Source organism: Macrosteles quadrilineatus, unplaced genomic scaffold (assembly GCF_028750875.1).
Source record: "Macrosteles quadrilineatus isolate MER2022 unplaced genomic scaffold, UCM_ALF_1.0 Scaffold_1__1_contigs__length_201487025, whole genome shotgun sequence".
Taxonomy (NCBI): Eukaryota; Metazoa; Arthropoda; class Insecta; order Hemiptera; family Cicadellidae; genus Macrosteles; species Macrosteles quadrilineatus.
In genome coordinates, this window is record NW_026542594.1 from 178395305 (window position 1) to 178420229 (window position 24925).

The 24925-nt window shown below is 30.3% G+C and overlaps 1 protein-coding gene across 1 annotated transcript in view; it reads left to right on the forward strand.

The window, feature by feature from the left end:
- Positions 1-24925, forward strand: part of LOC128990760 (acid sphingomyelinase-like phosphodiesterase 3b) — a 102569-nt gene that overhangs the window by 37774 nt on the left and 39870 nt on the right. Inside the window, exon 2 of the mRNA XM_054413325.1 lies at positions 22657-22712. The gene's annotated coding sequence lies outside the window, so the exon portion shown is untranslated. The remainder of the gene's footprint in view (positions 1-22656; positions 22713-24925) is intronic.

The window sequence follows — 24925 nt, forward strand, 5'->3', positions numbered from 1 at the left end:
TTGTTCACAACAATAATAAAAGAATATTTGAAAAAGAAAACTTTTATAAACATTTTGTTTATTTGTGAACACCAACCTTATTTTTAAATACTACTAGTTAACCGCCCGTGCTCTGCCACAGGAATATTGTCAGCAATAAAAGAAATAATAATTAACAAATACTGTTTATCTTTGTATTTTATTTAGGGGTTGTTTAATTTTTTACATGAAATAGAACTGATAGTTTGCCTGTATAAGCTATTTTATGTTAATCAAACCGATATATTATTTTAACTAAATGAATGTTTTATATTAATTCGAGTTTCATTTGAAAAATAAATAGTATACGAACTGGGCAATGCTGATAACCTAATAAGCAGCTATTTATGCTATTTAGATAATTTGCTCAAGTATATTCCTATATTCGTAGTTTTTTTTCATTACATTTGTTGTATGGAATAAAGATAGTCACTTACCCTACATGTAAATCACGCATCAGCAGTTGGTCGCATTTCACGAATCTTTGACCCATACTGTGAGTAAAAGCTGTGTTTACGTCGTATATATAAAGTTGGGCATACTTTGTTCAATGTTAGAGGGTATTAACGGTCCAATTTGATGGAAAAGGAGTCGTGGATTTTAAAGCTATGTAGACTACCACTACCAGAAAGATGTTGATTCAAGTGAGACTTTGAACTGGCCATTTCTAATGCAGATTTGTATTTTACTCAAATAGTTTTTTGTCTCTTTTGACCCTGAATACTTTTTTTATAGTCGCTGTTGATAAGATTTTCCATAAACTCAAAATGTTGATAAGGAGTTCATTTTACCTTCCCCTTGTGACAACATAAGGAAAAAATATTTGTGTCCTAGTTAGTCTGTTCTGACTCAAAATTCATAGATTTGCAGTACTGACAAATCCAATCTAACGACCCCAATTCAAAAAAATTGGTATTTTTTAGAAGGGACTTCCAGAACACATTTAACACCATCACTGCTCTTTACCTTTTTAGTTCGATGGTTCTCTTAAACTTAAACTCAATTACCACTTTCCTTCAGATCACTTTGCAGGAAAACTAAAACATTTCAAAAATAAGTTAACAAATACACTTTCCTTGATCAAAATCGTGTGTTTATAAACAGAAACTCCAAGTTTAATAATTGCATACTGAAAGTGAGGTTATAAAAATAATAACAAATGTCTGACAAACATTAAACAGCTGACGAATAATTTATAAACTGTGTATTAATATTCTTCAATAAGAATTGTATTGACTCGACCTTTAAAGGGCTGTAGGTCGTAGCCCTTAGAAAGAACGTAAATTCTAAGGAAGTTCGGCAAATCTACACACTATCCCCTTTAATTTGAGGCATAAATCTTGTAGATCGGTCCAGTAGTTACTGAGAAAACAGTGTTACAACTGTGTATTAAATATATAGATTCAATAGGACAAGGTTGGGACCTTTTTCGTTTAGCCCACTACTACCTTATAAGCTGCATGTAACAATAAACAATATAAGGTTTATGTAATTCTTAGGATCTAATAAACATGAACTGGGCCTAAAAAAGTTCTTTCACGGGATTTGTTGATACATAACATATCAACCTGTAAACATCACAGTGGAACTGAAACAAAGGAAAACTCTTATGACAAGTAGTTATACATTTATTTTTTACTACTTAAGTACCTGTTTTCCTTTGCAGTAATCCAACTCGAGAGTACATCTTGACCCTATTTCATGATGGGATTTATCAGTTAGATGGGAAAATATGTATATATGTCATATGAAAACAGTACTATATACAATAAAATACTAGTTCAAAATATTTACTGTATGTGTTTGAGATATCATATCGGACATTTTATATCCTGATTAGTAAAAAAAAGTTACCATGGTGAACAAGTATTTACAGTTAAACATAATTTCCGTTTAACTGTGTAAAGTAATGTATGTTACTCTTTGCAGTAACAACTAAATCCAATTACAGCAATACATACTATAGTTATGCAAATAGAGCACAGAATTCCACACAAAGCCTGCATAAATAGTCTAGCTGTCATGCAGTGTCAGTGTCAATCATTCTGTAGTCCTGTGTTATTGAATTCAGTAATGCACACGCTTTATGTCTGGCACGCGAATTTGTGATCAAACCCACAGTTGACCCCTTGTAAGGGTAAATATTCATTAGGTTATAAAATATTTTAAATATAATGAGACACTAGGGTTGACGTGTATTATTTGAACCCAGGGGTTAAAAAAACGATTCTGTCTCAAAAACTCATGTTAGATGGATCAACTTAGTAGACGTAGTCGATGGAAGACGAACAAAGTTTATTTGCAATATACACTTTAACTTAGTATACTTAACCAAACAGCCGCAATGATTATCAGTATATACATTTAGGTAAAAAGATTGAATTAAAAATAATTAGAAGTACATTTACAAATGTTTGTATAGTAAATATTCACCATGAATTTTTATGGTAGTCAGTTGTAAATTTAGTTTGTACTCAATGAATAGTTTAGATAAGCCACCAAAGTAATGGTTATATCTTTTGTTGTAAGAATATTTTTATGTAGGGTTATTTAGATTTTTAAAGTAATTTTCATAGTAGGCCTTCGAATTGAATAAGTATACTACCTTTCAGTTATTATAGTGTCGTATGCAATATTCAATGGTGCAATATAATAATTGTATAATGAAGCCAAACATTAAATATACTAACAAAATATTGCAAAGTACAATCCCAATCCTTTCCACATTTCAAGTGTCCTTTTCAGTATCTAAACAGGGTAACAACACTGTGTAACTAACAACGCGTTGAAAGCTATTCAGAATATCAGCGTTTCACGAAACCAAAGGTTAATCACGAATGTTATTTGAGTTTTATAAAATTATAACTAAAGTTGTTTAAAAGAAAAGAAAAATATCGTAAAAAAAACTGTCAAAAATGATGAAAAGCTAGTAAGTAATGTTTCCTTAAAATTTAAAAAAATATACCCGTGATGACCGACCTATCAGAATAGCGGTTAAACTTAAAGTCAAATGGATTTTAAATCAGTGTATTTTTACTGAAACCTGACCAATAAAACACAGATGTACTGTGTAAGTTCTCAGTATATTTAAAGAGTTCATGTCTAACGCGTTTGAATAATTAACATTAGTTGCATTAGTTTAATGCAACATTATTACATTTTTGCTTGTTTAAGGAAGTCAGTTATTGATCCACCACTCTCACTAAACTCTAAATGAATATGAATGGCTGACAGCTACAATGGATGTCACCCCCACAGTTGTAGACAACAATTTAAACTTGCCAGCTTTCTGTCACAAGATAAAATGTCGGTTGAGCCATAAAACTTTATGTTTACAATTTCTCAAATCAAAATCACCGAAGGTAGACATTTACATGGTTACAACCATCCCGTCTTACAATGCAATAATATAATTTTTTAATAAACTATTCCAACTATTGTTTTCCGCCATGAATTAAGTTATTTTAAAATGTAGGTTTTAATATGTATTCTTGAATTCAACATCAGAATAGATAGCAACATGGCACATAAACAAAAAAATTACGTTAATGACCCGACATTTTTATTATCACAGTAAAGTTTTCTTGATGGACGAAAATTTAAACAGTACCTAATGTCACAATTAATTGTTGGTATCGACTCAAAACATCGACGTCATTTGTTTACATTTATAATCATTACCTGTTCTACAATTTGAAGTCATATTATTCTTATATGGGTTATATCTATATCTAAGATTCTTATTTGTAACAGAGATAGCTAAGGTAGATTTGTTTGTAAGAAATTAAAACCAACTTCCAGATTTTATATTTAGATTATTTTGTCTTGTTTACATTTTCCCACCTTCATATCCAATGGGAACTGTTCACCCATTTATAAACGATGGTTTATTTATGTATAAGGACTTATTTTATTCAGTTGGCTACATAATTAGTGGTTATTAACTGTTTTTAGCTTACCCAAATAAACGTTGGTATTTTTTTTTAATATGATCTCAAAAATATCGGAAACAATCCATCCTTAGATGTGTAATAATAGTTTAGTATGTCTACAATGTGAATGTAATTCGTGTCTAAATAGCATCATTAACGTAACATCACAGTAATATAACTAGATAATACAGACAGGCTTAATGTGACTGTTCCATACATCGTAATTTTGTATAGTGTGTGATGATATAACCAAAATAATGTAACATACATGTCTAGGTTGAGAACGGTGTTTGAAGCAATTTTCGTAAGGTAAATACAAGAGAATAAAAAATTCTTTTAAACGATACTGTGTTAGTTTATTGCGAAATAATACATTGTGAATTGTAGTTGAAAGAGTGGTTAAATGTGGTTGTAGTTAATAAAGAATAATTATTCCTAGATATCGCTAAATTGTATATTGTATGATCGAAACTGAGTAAATAGTATTACCAATACATTAGTTTTATGTTAAGATTTTCCCATTCATACCTATAAGGATATTATGATTTACACAATAATAATTCTAACCACGAAACCAAAAAGGTGTTACTTTGAATAGTCAAATTAATTTTAATAAATTACTATCCAAATTAAAAAAAGCCTTACTTGATATTTAATTCACATTTGCTTTTCCTGGATTTTTGACACAACAATACCTCTTAAGTCTTTAATTTTTTCAAAATCGTTTGTAAAGTATTAGGAGCCGAGCCACATAATATTCAAGGGCATAAAAGGATGAACAGTTAATTTACGTCTAAGTGGCTATCATCACTAGGTCATCATTTAAATATTTAGTTCCTGTTTAAAATTGTTAAATAGGTTTGTACTTGCGTCACCGGATTTTCAGATCTTTTGGCTGCCACTATCGATAATGTTAATTTGAGGTTAACCATTGGCAGAAAACTGACCAATGGAACAATACTGTATATTAAAGAACGTTAAACTACCTTATAATATTTGAAACTTCTTGGAAGTTTTAATCTTCTTGGAATAGAATATGTAAATGTTATATGTGTGATTCATTTGATTTATACTTCAAACTAAATTTTGCTCTCTCTTTGCTTAAAAAAATGCAGCGATATTTGATTAAAATAACCACAGTGATTTTCAGTACTATTCTCCCACTCACACTAAATGATTTTAAAAAGTAACATTACATTTTTGTTAGAATATAGCTACAGTAATATTGCTCACCCACTCAAAACATTTATTTTAATTATTGTTTGATTAGTGATGTGGTAACATATAGCTCATGTTAAGGATACAAACCAATAAATTATGTTTCTGTCCTGAGCTATAATATTATTTATAATTACACCATTACCCATGTAATTTTATTGAATAGTATACAAATATGTTAAAATACAAAAGTCCGTAATGTAATATTAATGGGAATACTAAAGTGAATAATATATATATCCCTTCATATTACTTAAAATAAATTTAAAATTATGTTTATTACATAATGATTGTTGATGGTACGATTTGGTCATAATGCGTCACGTAAAGCTATTTTATAATATACAGGGTGCTTCAAAACTCTCTCCCGAAACTCTGTGGTCATGTTCCTTGGATAAAAAAAAGATTCATATAAATATATGTCCTATTTCGCTTCGTTTTCCGTCTGTCAGTGCGTATGGTTTTTACTTAACTACCCATAACTTTAGAACCACTTGAGGTATCAACCTCAAACCTGATACGTGTGTGATAAATAATACGATATATTCATTCCCAAAGCATCAAGTTTCTACGTTGTATAGTTTCGAAATGGCGCCCATTTTTATTTTTCAACGCCTAATAATAAAAAAACCATAAGATTTATAATAAAGTCACAAAATGACAAAAAGGATAGACATTTTGTTTACAGAAATGTAAAATTTTTACAGGGTTTACACAAATGACGGAGGAAAGAAAATTTGTTTGAAGTTATAACCACAAATTTGGGCAAACTCAATAAACTAGCGATACCCTTATAAAAATTAAATTTTTTCTCAGTACACGTACCCAGTTGGTTCCTCAATTGGTTCCAATGTTATGAGAAGCTATGTAAAAAATACATACATACTGACAGACGGAAAGCGAAGCGAGATATTGCATGTTTATACAGTATGATAATTTTTGTTTGTTTTGACTAAGGAACATGCCCACGTAGTTTCTGGAGGGATTCTCGAAACACCCTGTATAGTCATCAAACTTACTTTCATCCATTGATTTAAATTAAATTTAGATTTTTATAATGTTTCCTAATACATAAGTATTACGGATAATAATAACATGCATCGTGATGGCTCACAAATTCTTCATACCAAATCCATTAGTTTTTTCGCTTCGCACAACCATGTACAGGCAGGAAACTGTAAATCTATTTAATATTTCCTCCGTGCTTTTGCATGAGCTAACACGCCTACAGATGAATAATTTAATTTATAACGTCTACATTTCCTAGAAAAATATGGACCGAATTCCTAAATAGCCATTAACATTGTAAAATACAAACGAGTGTTGCACATTTTATGCCTTATTCAATTGCGGCTTTACAAATTACAATCATAAAAATATTGTATCTATTTTTGACGTTTGCTGATACTTGCAATTTTCATTTTTATTGATGTGAACCTATTAATTAACAATATTTTACAAAATAAAACATTATTCTTAATGTTCTTTAAGAATTCATTATTCTGAAAGTTAATACATAATGGGGTTTTTAAGTCTCAGCTTATAGGTTGATCATATACCTAACTAGACCTTCTGATGAATGTTTTATTGGAAGTTATTTACTTCCTGTTAATCTTTTGTAATTTTTTTAACTAATAAGTATTTAAAGTCATAAAATCATTACTTATATTTATAAGCACATATTTTTATAAATATTAGAATTTCTAAATCAAGTAGAGTTACTTTGAAGCGTGGACCTTTAAATATTCAGTTATTTTAAAACTGTTTTAAGATACGTAAACAAACATGTTTCCTAATAAAAAGATATCATTGGAGATTTTATTTGTATTCAATTTGTAATTCGAGTTTAAATAGACCAAAATCATCGTTATCGGTTCTTGAAAGTACATATTAATTTAAAATAACAACATAGAACGAAGAAAGTATTTTGATTTTTGAAAGAAATATTCTTTATGATTCTACTTGAAGGAGTCTGGCAATATTAAACATTATTTACAGCTACAAAGTGCTTTCCATGATATTAAACTGACTGTTAACGTTAAAACTTCCCTTTATTCATTAATACAATTTCATTTTGATAGAGATTGTTTCCAGTTTTTTAGTACAATATAATTAAACGAACCTTCCTATATCCATTGCTATAGCTTAAGTATTACTGATATACAAATAAAACTTCAGGTGTCATAAAGGCTTTTTTTCCACAACAAGTAAATAAAAAAATGTATATATTAAGATACGAAAAGAAATGTTTTGATTGCTAAATTAAAAGAAGTTTAAGAATAAAACAGCCTTACTAAACCATTGTTACCACAAGATACATATGTTAAATAAATATATTCACTTTTTAATGGATTATTTGAAGTAAACTGAAGAAAAGTTGTATTTAAACTGATCATCATGATCATTAAGGGATACAAAGAGACCTTTATAAAGCTAACCTCATGGATACAGACATTGTGATTGTATCGCGGTCGCTCTATTTGACTACCAAAGCAGCTCGAGCATAACAGCTGATTTGTAGCTAGCAATTCTCTTTGTTAATAACAGTCATGCATTATTAACCTGCAAGTTAAGCATGAAGTCTCCGTCGGTTTAGTAACCATTGATTAATAATATTATATATATTATGTCTGTTCATGTTTTGAATTTTATTTGGTTTCACAAGAACTCAAAACATTGATATTTTAGTAATTTGTATAATAATACAATATACAAATATTATAAACATGTTGGGGCTGTGTAATCTTCATTGTGTAATGCCACAATCTTCATTATACAATAAAAAATTGTGAATACAACTTTTAGGGCGCTGTTTTACTAGTACTTTAATAACATCCGAAATAAATCTTAGTAAGAAGTAAGAAGCTACAACCAAAGTCATTAATCAAAACGTTTAATAAAAATAAATGCCTTGTCGCTGTATTAAGTGGCTTCTTTTGACATCCCTAGCCCCAGAGACTTCCTTTTACTTTCCTTCTATAAAATATAATAACATATCCCCTAGAAAATATAATTTAGAGACTATTTATGATAAATTTATAAATATTATGAAGGAACATAAAACTAATAAAGCACTATGTTTGTTTTTTATATATATTACGATGGTTACGTACCTATTTCATTATTATAATATAAAATAACCCCAGATTTAAAATACATGCTGTTCAAAAAAATATTATTCTGTAGGTTTTGTATCAATTTTAATCAATTTATAGAATTTTCTAACAAGACACACATGATTTTAATTCATCGGGTTTTTGGGTTTCTAATACATGACACATTATACCAATGTAACAGTCATATTATGTACGTTTGTTTCCGCAAGCTTTGTTATTGTGATAAGAAGTTATTTCTGCAATTTAGACAACATACCATTTGTTGACATACTTAATTTGCATTAAACATTAAGGGGTAAATTTAAACATTCGTTTATGTAATTATAATTATACAAAATATTGTTCCTAGATCATATCGTTTCGTTGAAATTTTATCACGAGTTAATATTTATGATTGGAACTCAATTACATATGCATTTTTATATAAAAACTTGGTTTTTTAACCTAGCTAGAATGTAAGCTAGTAGGTTTACATCTTTGATTCACAGTTGGATCTTGGTTTTAGTTGCTCAGTTAGAATATTCACATTTTGATTTTGTATACTTTTAATTATTGTATGGTGAATTACCATTGAAGTTGTACAAATCAACACTTCAAATTGTAGAAAACGACTCTATACAACTATTATTGATAAGCAAAAAATAAGAAAACTATTTTGACAGAAAACAGTAAAAAAAATATTTAAGCCAGGCTAATTAGCGATCAATTATTATGCATTCAAATCTAAGTATCATAATTCCATTACTGACCCGTTTAATTCATCAGTAATCAAAACCATGTGCTCTAATACGTTGAGCGAGTAGTTAACCATGATATGTTAAATTATTTATCGGTATCAGAGTGTTTTGCAAATATAAACAGCTGACGTCCTGCTAATGGCACGTTAATATAAACGATTTTTGAACGCAGCTTAAATATTCAATGGAATCTATCAGTCACGTGATTGATTATAATGTAGGTATTCAATAAAAAAATATCTATAAAACCTAAAGGGACTTTTAATAAGTATTGATTATTTTTTTAGGAAAAGGAAACTTATCTGTAGAGAAGCAATGTAGAGCATGGTATATCTGATTGTTTTTACTTGTATTGTTATAATTGTAGTACACATTACTAAACTTATATTATTATGATAGTAATCAAAGAATATTTCGCTTCGTTTTCCGTCTGTCGATGTGCTTGTATATCTTACATAACTCCCCATAACTTTAGAACCCTTTGAGGTACCAACTTCATTCTTGTTTCTTATATGATGACTAATAAGAACGATTATTTTACAAAGCATCAAGTTTTTACTTTGTATAGAATCAAAATGGCGCCCATTTGAATTTTTTAAAGCCTAATAATTCAAAAACCATTACATTTAAAAAAATAATTGCAAATGACGCTAAGGATGGAAATTTAATTCACTTTACAGTAATATTAATATTTTTATACGGTCACAAGACAAATAGTGGAGAAAAATAAAACTTTCTGAAGATGAAACAAAAAATTTGGACAAATTCAATAAATTAGCATGTATTTCCTTTATATAAACCCTCTGGGTTTTTAGTTATTGAGCTTTGAAAAATTCAAATGGGCGCCATTTTTATTTCAAACCACAGCTTACCATTATCACAACCTTAATTTAATCACCTTTTATATGTTAATTCATATAATTCAGGGCAATGGAATCTCTCTCTTTTTATTGGAATTGAGTTTTTGTCCGAGCTCTCTTATTGGTCGACCTATACTCTTAATGGGTCCGAATGACTAATATTAGCAGGGCTATAATTTATTGATGTAGCTGTACGTCACCACTCTGTCAGTTCTCTTAAATTTCAACATTTAACGAAAAATTCTAAATTAATATTTGTTCTTCAACCTATTTTCTTCAACCTAGTAGCATGGAGCTAACCTTAAAAATAAATGATAGTCCACCCTTAATATGACGTGAACACAAAAGGCAGTATGAATAGATTTAAAGTTCTATATATTAAGTGCAACCAAACCTTTTAATCTCCACTATTAACAAGCAGCATCTTCAAATAAAAAAAAAATAAAAAAAAAAAATTACCTGGTATTCGATCTGAACTCAAACAACTTAATGTAAATTACAAGCATTATTAATACTATAAGATTACGTGGTAAATTAAAGGACTTTAAGTAACTCATTTGTACTCGTTAATCATAAATATCTGATTTTAACTTCAAGATAAGAAATATAACTCATTGATGAATGCTGAGAGTTTTGCAGAAGTCGTTATAACTTTTGTCATCAATCAGCGGTTGGATAATGAAAATGAATAACCATGAATTTGTATTAAAAGTCACACAAATTATTTTTATTAGTACTACAAAGTATAGATGATAATCTGAGGATGCACTAATAATGAGGTAACTAATTTGTTAAAACTTACTTGGAGTTTTTGTATACGTTACTACTTGGATAAAACCAATTGGAAAGCCACACATGGTACAATGTTACCTTAACACTTATTCATATATATTGTCAAAATGTACATTAACAGTTTTCTGATATCAATCACTCAGTTCAACATTCTTGTTTTGTTTTAGTCAAACTAAATAGTATAAAACAGCCTTTATTAGCTCATATATTTTAGTACACGCCTTCGCACATGATAGTTGTACAGAAATTAAATTAAAATACGATGAAATTATAAACTACGTACATAGCAAAGTAAGCTTATAAAATACAATTAAAATATATAAAATATAAAATACAATAACAAATATATTAAAATATAAAATACAATAACAAATATATTAAAATACATTATTTATATTGCGTGGTATTCTTGTATATTTGAAATTAAGCCGCAACCCACACACACACACACACTGATAACTAAACAACATAAAATAGTTATATATTCTAAATAATAAAGAACTTAACTCTTAACATTCACCTGGACAGATAAACATATGTTTAATGCATAAGGAACGCATATAATTCCGTTTCAACATATTTTGTTTTATAATTTCTAAAGCTATAATAGGTCACTTATTATTATTACTTTAATTTTTTATTGTTAGCTCGTGTGTACGCCAGGAACATTTTTGTTAAAGTCAAAGTTAGCTTAAATGATTTTCAGGAAAAAACTGTTAAAACCCATTAATTTTTTTTTGATGTGCCGGGAATTGAACCTGTCCCGCCCGCACAGAAGTCCGTGACACAAACCACTTGTATAGCAATACAACGGTTATTTGGATTTATAACTAGTACTGAATTACCACAACATTTTATATTGTTTAAGGCAACAATGAGAATCTCCCCTACATTTATACGATTTTCTGAGCTTACTTTCTAAAAAATAAAACGAAATAATAATATTTATATTTGTTTTTCTTTTGCCATAAAGTTGGTTCAAACGTAACATCCAAATGGTATTTGGTAGGGCGGTGTTTAAATACAGTTGAAACATGTTTCAAACGTGTGTACATTAGTACCCACGCATTTAAAACAAACTCTCATGTTTGATGTGACCTCTGTTCAATAGGGTTCTAATCAAACCCTTTAAGTGATCATAAATTTTAATTGAACCCAACGTTTGCACAGTACCTTTTGACAGTTTAAAAATACGTTTAGGATTGAGTTTGCTTGACATTGAACTCTTGAAATAGGGGTTTTAAAATCAACATAAATTGTTTGATCAGTCGAAAAGTATAAATAATAAGTTTGAAAATGGTAGTGCAAAAATAAATTGATGTAAAGGAGAGTGATGTGTGTTGGTCAAAAAGCTATTGTTGTTTAGTTAGTTTGGATAAATAACTTTTCGTATAAAAAAATGTTAATCTACGTAAACAAATAAATATTTCAAAACATGGATTTAAGAGGCAGCATCCCTTGTAAAAAATACTCATCTAGGCTATCAAGCTAATCAAGTATAGCATGTTTAATTTTGTATATAAAAGCTTAAATATCACATGCTAACATGTTTACAAAATCATACACATGCGTCTTAAACATGTTATGATTGATATTTGTTTAAGAAACATGAATTATTGTTGGAAATGCAGTATTAATCTTATTACAGCACAGTTTGTTTAAGAAGTCAGTTATTGATCCACCACTCCCACTAAAGTCTAAATGAATATGAATGGCTGACAGCTACAATAGATGTCCCCACAGTTGTAGACAACAATTTAAACTTGCCAGCTTTCTGTCACAAGATAACATTTTAGTTAGACCACTTTTTATTTTACTTCTTTTGCTTCTGTTTCACTATTTAGTGGCCCTAAATGTTCTTGGGTTGAATAAAGAGAATTGGAAAATTAAAATTTTAAACACACACTTGTTAAACTATGGTTTGCCCTTAATTGAAGTTGGTAGAACTAAAAAATTACTTGGCACGTGTTAGGATTGAAAATGGTGATTGTGTGAGAAACTGAAATAAATCAGCCTTTTCGATATTGATTACATAATTACGTAGTTTATTCATTGATTACGTCTTATTTTTGTTAATAACTTGTATGATGTTATGCGCTTTACAATTCATAAAAAGAAATTAATGACAAAACAAAAACAGCGATATCAACTAGCTTGGTAATGGATATTATAGTCAATTGAAACCACTATATTTCCAGTTAATCTTTATAACAATAAGTATGGATTTGAATTTAAAAACCAATTAATCATCGATTAAGAGGATCTTTATGAAAAGGGTACAATTAGTACACATTTATTAAACTTTAATTAATATGTTCCAGTAGTAGACTCCGTCACGGTTTCATATGAGGTATCGGTTGTACGTCTGCGGTGGGCCTGACCATATACAATCCCAAAATACTATTTGCTGCTATTAACCTATTTATATTTTAAATCTAAGATGGCTAGAAAATTTACCATATGTTTGCTGAACATTTCTGAAAAATACAATAACAGTTCTCTAAAATAGCGTTATCTCCATCCAAAATATTTATAATTCATTTCTTGTTGAATAGCTGGACCAAAAACTTAAAGGTTGGTTAGAAACCATCTTCCTTTGGGGTTTTTTAGAGAAGTAAAATTTATGTAACATTGCATGACCAAATGTTTGTCTGATATCAATACTACTTTTATTATTATCAATCGAGATGGGGACAAATAGAGTGCGTTTGTTAACCCATGAGTTAAGGATGAGGGTAGAATGGAAATGATCTGTATAACTTTGTAACTGACAAGATAAGGTTTTACATATAGCCAGAATCATTTATTCAAAACCCGATGCTACGGACAGCTGGTTATATTTTTGAACCGTCAAAAAAACTTCTGACCATTTGCTCAGGATAAATCTGGCAACTTTTGATTGTTAGGGGAACTCATATATACAGGGTTAGTAAAAAGTGTGGAGACCCCCTGTTATTTTTTTAACGGCCCATACTAGAACAACTAAAATCGGAATACCATTATGGCATGTTATGAAGTACTTTTTGGGCACAACCGCCACTTGGTGCAGATCCCCAAAATGGGAGATTTTGGGGGAAACTCAAAAATTTCAAACCCAAAGACCCATCGAGTGACCCCTCATTTTGAAGGCCCTCGTAAAAGAAACCCAACAACGCAAGCTAGAGGTCACTATATCAATGCAGTAAAACAGGGGGTCTCCGCACTTTTTACTAACCCTGTATATGAAATAGATGTATGAAATCCAGTTTAATTGATTTGATGGCACCTTAAGAAATTCACCCTGTAAATTCACTATTTCAAAATGTAGAAGCTGCTTAAAGAATGTCACTCTGGTCGCGAAATTCTAACAAGCTTACTATTAGATAAGATTTACGAACAAGTGAGGCAATTTGGAGGCGTTCTCGTTCGTCACGCCGACTTTATTTATCGAAAAAACGCTGACTAAGTTGTCTCTTTCTTCTTTACTGCAGGGTATATTTTTATGTACCATTTTAACATAAGTAATCAACACTGTTGGTTTTAATGTGTCTTATTTAGTTTTAAGAGCTACGGATTAGTAAGTATTTGGTTGTAAAAAATGGACTAAGAGAGCTAAACACATGTTTTGATAACCTTTAGCACTGCACATAAGAAAAGCATAAATTTCTGTACTATTTTTTTCCTTAAAACTGGCATTAAATCCTTATTTGGCCTCATTGACTAGACTGACGTAGATTTTAAGTTTTAAAAGATTATTACAACTATTTGGAATTGCTGTTCGTGTTAATGTTATTAAAAGCTTTTCATATTTTCCTCGTTCAAACAAAATTCTTAAATAAATGGTAAGCACAAAAGAGTGTTTAAAATTGCAGGAATAAATAGATACAATGCTGTGTAGTTGACTTGTTGGCTTGTAGATAGTAGGTTACTATTTTTCGTAATTATTTTTCAATGAAAATTGTGATTTTAAATTTGATTTTTACTGTATGTTTGTGTTTTAAACACTTGATGCGTCAACTAGGTGGACAATGGACTGCAAAATCACATTTGTGCTGAGGTTTTAGACGAGCTTTAATTAACACTAACAATATTAAAGTGATACATAACTAACCAGCCGGATACATAACTGACATTGTTATACGTAATTTTCCTATAAATTCTAGGAATACAACATGGCACAAACATCATCACAGTAACCATAGATACTGCTGTTGTTGATAAACGAACCATTCATTACTGGAATGCAATAAATTCTTGATTTGCGTGGAATGCCAGTCAGATTACAATAGCAGAATGTTTGTCCCACTAAAATAGGTCACTGAAAATAATATACATGGGTGTATTTTTATATTAATAGCAAAGGATATGTTAATATGTATTTAGTATATACATTTATAAAAATATGATTTAACTATATATAAACAACTGAAATTTTTTCCAAGACCTTCAAAATCTTTTTGATACCGACAATTTCATGAAACCCCATTATCTAAGGATGTATTTGGTAATCACTGAATTTAAATAATCCAGAATTGTAGCAATTAAAGTTGTTATAGGCATATACATATTAATTATCTATACTTGAAGATAAAATATAGCTTCATAAATTGATAATTTGAAAGAATAATGGATTGGAAGATTTCAAAGTTATTTAATTTTACAGGGAAAAATGATTTAATAAAAAAAAACTGACTCTTATCAGCATTTATCCGACTACTATACAATTAATTGTTTGTTAAGATAAGCTATTCGTTAAACAATTAATAATTGGCGTTTTTAATTTTCACAAAAGCTATGAAAGCCTTCACAAAAGTTAGTCTGTGGTTGTGCAATCAACGTCAAGTGTAAATGACGATATCATGTCCGGCTATGATGGTCAAATTACTCAATGTCAAACCATAAAGGTTCGTTTTAATTGATAAAATTGATTAACGAGTACAGACCTTGTTGTAATCAAAAATTTATATTGTATTGTCATGCAATAACGTTACACGATAATGCTTTTTAACACCCTTATGAACTTGCAACCAACTGAACAAACTTTGTCACGTTATTTAGCTTGTCAAAAGAAACAAAAAATATAACATAACATAAGTCCTTTCTCATTCCGTTTACTTTTATGCTTTAATACTTTTCAATGAAATAGCGACCATACATAGTAGGTATTTAAAGGCAACTATGAATGGAGATGAGTGTATGATGAGTGGCGCGATCTTGTAGTCTTGTTAGTGACTAAGGCCAACTTATTCCTAGACACAGCTGTTAATTGATAGCCATACAGCTAATGGCAACTAAGGGACCTACAGTTTATAGTGGAATCCGAACCACATTTTTGCCTTGGTATATACAAATTGGTCTAATTTTCAGGATGGTACTGCGGATAGTCGCAGTACTCACTTGTGTGGACGTTAATCCACACCAGGGAGTATCGAATCCACAGTGCATGCCTATAAATATCCACAATTTGTAACCTCCTAGTAGTTGGGACTGGCCACCTGTCCCAGTTTCGGTCTGTTTGTATGTATGTAATTTTTAGAAAAATATTCATAACTCCATAACTGCTTAAGCTACAGCGTTGAAATTTTGTTAACATGTTCTTTCTTAGTGACCACTATGTTTTTGTGGAAATAAAAAATCTTTAATCGTTTAAAAATGGCGGCTTTAAAAACTATTTTACGCCAAATTCCATGAAAACCGTTAATTTTATTAAATATTTGTACGACATATGAAATATAACAAATGTTATGCAAATTACAACGATTTATTATAACCTTATTTTGGGCAAAGAATAACTGAGAAATAGATTTTTACAATGTTAAATTGATAAAGCTACTTTTGAACATTGTTTTAATCTAGAAAACTAATCTTATGAGAAAGAAAAGAAATCATTTCTCAGTTATCTTTTGTCCAAACTAAGCTTATAAGATATCGTTGTAATCTGCATGCAATTTACTAGATTTTGCATTGCCCTCAAATATTTGTTAAAATTAACAATATTCATGGAATTTGACATAAAAACTTTTAAATCCGCAATTTTTTTAACGATTTAAGAGTTTTTATTTTTCATATTTTGCACAAAAATAGTGGTCAACAATATAAATATATTTACAGAGTTTCAACGCTGTAGCCCAAGCAGTTATGGAGTTATGAATGTTTTTGTACAATAACCACATACAGACAGATATGCTAAAACGGAATGAGATGGGACACATGTTATGCTACATTTTTTTTTATTTTGCCATGCTGAATAACCTGTCAAATTTTGTTCATATGGTTGCAAGACACCCCATTACATTTAGTATAACATTTAGTTGGGTTGACCAATGGTTCGGTAAAAACAAATATTTTTTTCTTTTATTAATCTTAGTTATTGCTGTATCTGAAGAATGGTTATTCTTTGTAGTTCAAAAAGACAGTTGTATCACAACACAATCTTAATATGTTTAATATTTTTAGGTTGGAAATAGAATAAAACTTTAAATAAATGGTTACTGAAATAACATTTAAATAAAAATATGTGATTAATGACGAACCTTGTTACCCAAATGAGCAACAAAGAAAATAGATCAAATAAAATGACAGGTCATTATCGAAGAAGACGTCTTTGATAAGTGAAGCGTAATGAACACACTTTCCATTTACCCTGATATTAAACATGATTGAGAGTTCTGGTTATTCTATCTTTTAATAAAATATTATATTTTAAAACATTACTACAGTTACATAAGACAATGATAAAATATGTACGTACATTGCCTTGTTGTAATACACAATGCCAAACAACTTACATATTTTCATCCATCTGTTTTAAATTATGAAAACATAGAATTTATTAAAAACAAAATAAAGGTTAAACACTTAATATTAAATCAAATATAAAACCTTATAGCTTTTGGTTTGTTGATTTGAAACCTGTACAAGGTTGAAGAGTGTTTAATTACTTATTTTATTCTTGAGGTATGTTTATATAATAAAATTTATTATGAAATAAGATTTTATATTGTCGTTTTGTTACGGGTTTGAATTAGAGTACACGTCATTTTTTATAATAAAGCCTAAACAATATAGTTATTAAAAGCAATAATTGTTTGCTAAATATTGTTAAACACATAACAAGTCTCCGCAGAAAGTAAGCTGGGCTCTGGTTTCAAAGGAGATTTCTCGCTGGAATTCCTAGATGGGGTTTTAATTAACGCTAATACAGTAATTTAGATTAATAATTTCATATTCTTGGTTCTTAAAATTTTAAACAAACTGATCGTGACTAAAATGGATAACAGGCAGATATTAAATGTAAACTATGTTATCTGTACAACTTAGTACTGTATAAGATTATGTGGCTATTCTGTCTGTTATTTTCATAAAACATGTTTTCCTAAAAAAAAGTGTGGATGAAAACAGTTTATGTTTGCTTCATATGCTTGGAGACAATTAGGAAACTAAGTGGCCACATTTTACTGTTTGCATCTTGAATGTACGGGTAAGGCTGTCAGGTTGTTTAAACATAGGGCCCACGAAGTTGAGTCAACCTTCTAGACTCCCATTAATGGCTAACCGGGTCGCACAGTGGTTAGAATGCTGGCCTTAAATATTAAAATGATCAATTGGACAGTAGGAGAATAACCTCTTGACCCAGTCGTCATTTGTGCAAAAGTAGGCTTGTAATAGGATATCAATTATAAATGTAAAGCAAAATATCGACTTTTGAAGACAATTCCAGAGTTTCGGCCGATGGATTACAATTAGCGTTAAAAATTCCTCCTTTAAAACCATAAAAAGGTGAAAATACCCTCGTCATTAAAAAATTCAATATTATAAATACATACTGTCAATTTATCCACCAATATAAAAGTGTACCTCAAAACCTTGTGATGGTTTGGTATATAATATTATAAAATGAACGATTAACATTTTACACAACACAAAATTAGAAGGATATTAAGTTTCTATATAAACCTTAAAACAGCCAAAGAGTTTTATGATGTAAATTTGCTATTTTCATAGAAATATACTCATTAGAATTCTAGGAATTTTTACAAAACATAACTAACACCAATGCACTACAGCTCCACTATTGTTTGTCAATGAAACATACATTTCGTAGATGTAATAAATTCTGCAATTACATGGGATACGTGTCAGATAACAGTGGGAGAATATTTGTTCGATCAATAACAATTGCATTATGCTGACTGTACATTAAACAAACAATATAAATACATAGTCATGACTCAGATTTACTGGGCTAACAATACTCTAGTTTTTAAACCTTAAGATCAGATTATATCATAAATAAATTACGTATCAATCAAATTAGTTTTTCATATTGATACAGAGTAATTTTTAGGCACCTGAATTTATTATTTTTACCTTTGATGGAAATGCTGCCAATCTGAAACTACTACTAATCTACTAACTTTAATCTGAAAAAATCAGTAGAAAATGTTAAGATTGTTTGGGTAGACGAATGGTTATAGTGCTTGTCTTCAAATTGTATGTTTGCTGGTTCAGTTGCAAGTAAGATTGTTACCGAATCCAGATGCCATTTGTAATTGGACTATTAGTGATTCCTTGGCCATTTCATGATGCTATCTAACAAAAAGTTGAAGCTAGGTAGTAAAAAGACCAGGAATCAGACTGTTACCTTAAAAAGAACGTAAAAATTCCCAATGGTGTAATTACGATGTATATAACCAATCATAGTTAAGTTTGGTAGAAATCTATAAAGAAATATTCCACTATTTATATAAGTTAACGGAGTTATTTATTTTCTTGAACGAGTTAGGGAATCAAGCCTAAACAGTATTTTAGACCTGATTGTACATATTGAAGTATAACATGTAAGTTAAATTTAATGGATTGAGCTGTAATGGGTCAAAATTATAGAGGGGTTAAGTTTTTATATTTATTATTTAATTATCAGTAGGCCTATTCCTTACCTGGTTGGTGATAGTGGTAAACCTATCATGGTAAGGTAAATAGGCTGTTCTAGGCCTATCCTAGGGTTGAAGTAGGGATAACCTCACTTTTGGCAAAATCACTAAAGACACTATTTTTGAGATTCACAAGTCACAGTATTGCATCGTTGTGTACAAAACGAGTGATAAACCGTTTCCGGGTAACCCCCATACCTAATATACACCTTTGGGAAGTACGGTCAAAGTTGTTGTTTAGGCTAGGGTGGTGAACCGCGATCACGAATACAATATCACGTACATAACATGCATACACTTTGTCGCACACTAAGCTACACGTCACGGGTGGAAATTATACTTTTTGTTTAAACCAGCAATGATATTAAAGTTCTGCGTATAATTTCACAGTCGGCGCAGGTGCATAACAACATTAACAACATAACCTGTACTACTAGTCGGCTGTCTTGGCGTTGTGTTGTGACAGCGCCAAGTTTGAACTCGTGACGTCACCGATCAGCTGGGAGTCGAATCAGCTGATTCTCCATCCCTAGAGGATTAGGGAGGGGGAAAGAGATGATCCCTTGCGGGCTAGGGATGCGAGGGTGATTCTAATTCTGCGATTTCCAGTGTTAGGACGTGTCTTGCTTTGAAAGAGTGATTGCTTTAGTGATTTTGCTAAACGTGTGTTTTAGTGTGTCAGTGAAGATCCCTGGAGTATACAGGTAATTCGCCGGCTTTATCTTAATAGTGTGTACTATTATTTTTTATTATTTAGCGATAAACCCTCATTTTATCCTTTTAGACATAAAACTCACGGTAGGATCTTTGTCGGGTGTTAGAACTTGTATAAGTCCGCTTTAGCGTATGCTAGGGCTCCCGTGGGTGGCAATAAAGAGTTTTAGGGATACAAATTTCGTTTAATATTGTGTTTACAATATATATTGAGGGTGACGGGGTTTTAGCGAATATTTTGCCGGGATATTCAGTAGGTGTTGAACTGCTGCGGCAAAGCGGGCAAAATTGAACCCGTCTCTGCAGGTCGTGCAAACACGAGGTCGGGTGAAGCACGCTAAGTATATTCAGAAGAAATATTCTAAGTGTTGAGGTTGACGAAACTGCAACATTAAATTGTTTCAAAATTTCGTTGAATGGTTTTTCATTATTTTTAAATTTAATTTAATTAGCTGTTCCCAGGTGTGAACGATGATGATGGTACAGTAGCGTTGTTGGTTACCGGTACTGAGTTCACACCTGATTCACACTACATTTTTGCGTAAATACAAATCTGTACCTGTGCTAGGTTGTGGAGTTAATTAAACAAATTATTTTATCTGAACCCTGGAAACTTCCCAGCACGCCGACTTGAGCGATCCGCTGGCGAGAGTTGGTGACGTCTTTCCCGCTTTAACTACGGAATAGCGCATATATTCCGAGCGGGAAAAACGGCACGTTACAGAGCAGCACCAAAACAATTATATTGGACGTACAGAAATTCCTAATGTGAAATCTATAATAAATGCATAATGAGTGTCTGTTTAACAGGATGTGTTTATACACAATATACTCAATAGACGGGAGAAACTCATGAGAAACATGGAGCTTTGATGTTTAGATCGATTGCTTCTCTAACCTGTTTAACATCCATCTCATCATGTATCTCAGTCCATGACTTGGACTCCAGTACTCTGAAAGAAGATTTATTTGTTTTATAAAAAGTGTAGGCATGCCGTTATAATAGTTTGAAATTATGAAAAAACTAAAACCCAGCATCAATTATTAACTTTCAGTGCAACATAACTGCTATAGTTTTAAACTAGAACTTCTGAAAAGAAACATTTTAATGTTACTGCCTCTGCCTAAATGAGCTTTCACTTAAACCATCTGTGATGTCTGTTGGTTACCCGGTATTTGTTTCTTATAAGTTTCATACTGTATCAAGGCATGGTCATTTCTTTAGTATTAAATTTTAAGAAAAAAACCCAAACACAAATTCATTTTTTGTCCAGTCAATTCGTCACATAACATTTACAATATACCAGATATAATGAAACTTGCTAGCATATATTTTACCAACCAAAAATATACACTAATGAGTCAAAGGAAATTTAGGTTTTATCAAAGCTAATATGAATTCAACCATTAGTATATACGTTTTACAGGAAAGTTCTATTATCACCCCAATCAGTATCTCTACTCCATTTGGTTCATATTCTGACGGTTTCGTAAATAAATTTCTGATTTCGTTACAAAGTAGTAAAATAAAATCCTGGTATTTTCTCAGATTGTATTTTCTAAATAATTGTTTTAACAAATTTAATATACTTTAGACCCTTTTAAGGCTGATTAACCTTTAGAAAGCTAATGGGTTGTTGGACTTTCCTGGTAATCTATACTTAGGTTGAATGAAAAATTAAATCTTTCAGACATTATTTCTGGATCTATGTTAAAAGAAAACGACCGTTTATCCAAATGATACGTTATAACAAACACATCTTGGAGGAAAGCCATGCTAAATAAAGGGTCCCATTTTTTAGTTGTGTATTACACTATCAAAATGTCCCTTTCCAAGTTTGAGGTTTAATACTCTATGTAAATTACCATCACAGATTACTGTGGCGTGTAGACTAAGCATATCCAGGCCAGGCGAGTAGGGTCATTATCCGGTTGTATGGTCAATCTTCATTGCTTCAATCTGTAAACACATGGTACAGATTTTAAAACCATCTCAGCTCCTAAAGCAATGATGGTTTGAAATAAATTAATTTTAGTTCTTTTACCAAGTAAACCAAAAGAAGTTATACATTCGAATAGCAATGTATTAACATTACTAGTTATTTGTACAAAATATATCTAACTTTAAAAGATGTACATTTTATAAGTATGTCTTTGCAGAAATTTGACAGTATAATTTACTAGACAGTTGCATACTAAGTATTATTGTTTAGTTTTAAATGTTTATTGCTTTTGAAGTTTCTTACATTACAATAGCAGTAAGTTTTATGATTTTTTACTTTATAAACATTTGAGAAAGAAATATGTGTTTTAGAGCAAGAAGTAAAGTCTTAACAATTTGTTTTGTGTGATTTCAGATACTTGAAGAGTTTGCCAATTTGAGATAGTTTCCTCTTATTTACTTCCCCTACTGGTGAGTAAGTACCTTTAATATGTTAAACCACAAAGATTTTTTCCTAATTAATTTCCTTTCTAGCCCCTGAGGTTTATACTCAATTTGAACAATAGTCTTACATACCTTATCATCAGAAAAAAACAGCTAAATTATCACACAGTGTTGTTTACATGTTTCAGCTTGTATCCGCAATTTTCAAAACATTTCAGTAAACAACTTTCAGTGTCTACAACGGATAACAAGCTTTCTAACGAGTTCATGGGGCTTTAACTACTTATAAGATTACATTCGCACAAATAAAAGGTTAAAAATAAGCCGATAATTATTGATCATGGCTATGTTCTATAGGTTAGATAGGTAAAACAGTAAACAAACTAGGATCATTTTAAAATATTACAGTCTGCATTAACTTTTTTTACTTAAATGTAATCCGGAGGTTGCACAAGTTTTTTGGAAAGATAAAATTAATAATGTGCACGGTTAAATACATTAATGCTTTGCCTCACACAGCTGTAGACATTTTACCAAATGTCAAATATTTAACACAATAAAGCTAATAAATTTCTATTATTACTAATCCATATAAAACTTTGCCTAAAGGTTTTAGAAATGTATACAATGTGTGGTAATTTCATAGAATATATGGTTTTTTGTTCTTTGCTAATAACATATGCTCATTTTCATAACCATAAGGTAAAAACATAGGTTTGGTGTTAAACTTTTAACTCTTACAAAACAGAACAGCGTTCTATATTGTATTGTTGCTATTGAGCCCCCCAACCAAAAAGTTAACAACCCGTCGTATTCTTTAGAGACACCCTGAGTAACGTTACCACGAGATTTAATTTATTGCCACTATTGGATTCTGTTTGGTTACAATCAAGTTTTATTTCGTTCAGTTCATTTATTAACTTAAATGTTTAAGGAGTTTCCAAAAAAATGTCCAATATGTGGATATTTAGTTTTTTTATTTTTATCTTAGAGTAGACTCTAAAAAAAATGTAATTTTAACTGTCAAGTTTAATAAGTAAAATAAAAAAATACTCTATTACAACGAGTCTAAGTGGGTTATCTTGGTAAATAAGAGAAATACTTGTACACTCAAAATGAATTCAATAAAAAAAAGAAATAATTTATAAATTTTCTATCTAAAATTTTGCTGAAAACATTGCAATTAGACTTGTCTATAATTATCAAATATTAAATAATCACTAATTTGCCAAAAGTGGTCAAATTTTCTAAATATGGGGAGTTGGTCTTAGTGGATATAAAAAGGTTTACGCTTTTCTTCTCTACACTTATATTTAGCATAAACTACACGAACTACTCATCATAAAATAATACCATGCATTAAAATATTAAATGTTAATAAAAATTAAGCATAACTACATTATGTTGACAATTTTTGCTATGCCAAAAAAAACTAATACATAAACATATTTCATAACACGACTTTAAGAATACAACTTTAATACACCCAAACCTAGGAAGTGAGCATTGAGTATACAACCAGGATAATGCTAACCAACACGACCTACCTGGTGTGCTTAGTCTGCACGCTACTGTGATTTGTGGTGGTAATTTACATAGAGTATAAAACGAAGCTTATGTAAGAAAAAAAATGTTGATACTTACCGAGCTCTGACACAATATTTTAACCAGCTACTTGAAAGTTTAATTCTTTAAAATAAACACAATCGAGTGTTATAAATCCTAGATGTTAAGGACATTTTCTTTTTACAACACCACCAATCCATCATTACCATTTAGTGTTATTGGAAACATATTCTTGTATTCTTGCGTTAAATAATAGTCAAAACATTTTTCGATTTAGTATGAACGAAAAAACTTTATTCCTGTTTGGTTTGATACTTGGATTTTGACTTTGACCGTATCAGTGCGTGTATGATTATTATTCTAAATAACCTAATGAAAAGTTATTTATAATCTGCAATCATTTTTAGATTACAAATAAAAAGGAAATTATAATTTTAAACAATATTTAAACCCGATGTCCGTTAAAACATAAAAAGGCAATGCGGAAACCAACTCTGCTTAGCTTTCCGTATTTTGAGTTTCTTGCAAAGGTTTCTTTAAAAATCATTTATCCATTAATTTTTTATCTCTAATCTATTTAACTAATATACAGTATTTTATAAAAATAAATATATGCCAAATGCTGATCCTAATGTTTATCAATACACTTTACAGTATGGGAATAAAGCAATATT